The sequence below is a fragment of the Bison bison genome, unplaced genomic scaffold (assembly GCF_000754665.1).
Source record: "Bison bison bison isolate TAMUID 2011002044 unplaced genomic scaffold, Bison_UMD1.0 scf7180017864525, whole genome shotgun sequence".
NCBI classification, from domain to species: domain Eukaryota; kingdom Metazoa; phylum Chordata; class Mammalia; order Artiodactyla; family Bovidae; genus Bison; species Bison bison.
This window is the reverse complement of record NW_011495076.1, coordinates 8,810,118-8,811,144: the sequence shown is the minus strand read 5'-3', so window position 1 is coordinate 8,811,144 and position 1,027 is coordinate 8,810,118.

The following is a 1,027-nucleotide window of genomic DNA, read 5'->3' as shown; positions in this document are numbered from 1 at the left end:
AAACTCCAGTACTTTGGCCACCTTTGCCCAACACAAGAGAAGACTCTACACATGGACATCACCAGATGGTCAACACTGAAATCAATTTGATTATATTCTTTGCAGCCAAAGATGGAGAAGCTCTATACAGTCAGCAAAAACAAGACCAGGAGCTGACTGTGGCTCAGATCGTGAACTCCTTATTGCCAAATTCAGACTTAAATTGAAGAAAGTAGGGAAAACCACTAGACCATACAGGTATGACCTAAATCAAATCCCTTATGATTATACAGTGGAAGTGAGAAATAGATTTAAGGGACTAGATCTGATAGAGTGCCTGATGAACTATGGACAGAGGTTCATGATATTGTACAGGAGACAGGGATCAAGACAATCCCCATGGAAAAGAAATGCAAAAAAGCAAAATGGCTGTCTGGGGAGGCCTTACAAATAGCTGTGAAAAGAAGAGAAGCAAAAGGAAAGGAGAAAAGGAAAGATATAAGCTTCTGAATGCAGAGTTCCAAAGAATAGCAAGGAGAAATAAGAAAGTCTTCCTCAGCAACCAATGCAAATAAATAGGGGGAAACAAAAGAATGGGAAAGACTAGAGATCTCTTCAAGAAAATTAGAGATACCAAGGGAACATTTCATGCAAAGATGGGCTCCATAAAGGACAGAAATGGTATGGACCTAACATAAGCAGAAGACATTAAGAAGAGGTGGCAAGAATACACAGAAGAACTGTACAAAATAAATCTTCATGACCCAGATAATCACGACGGTGTGATCACTCACCTAGAGCCAGACATCCTGGAATGTGACGTCAAGTGGGCCTTAGAAAGCATCACTGAACAAAGCTAGTGGAGGTGATGGAATTCCAGTTGAGCTCTTTCAAATCCTGAAAGATGATGCTGTGAAAGTGCTGCACTCAATATGCCAGCAAATTTGGAAAACTCAGCAGTGGCCACAGGACTGGAAAAGGTCAGTTTTCATTCCAGTCCAAAGAAAGGCAATGCCAAAGAATGCTCAAACTACTGCACAATTGCACT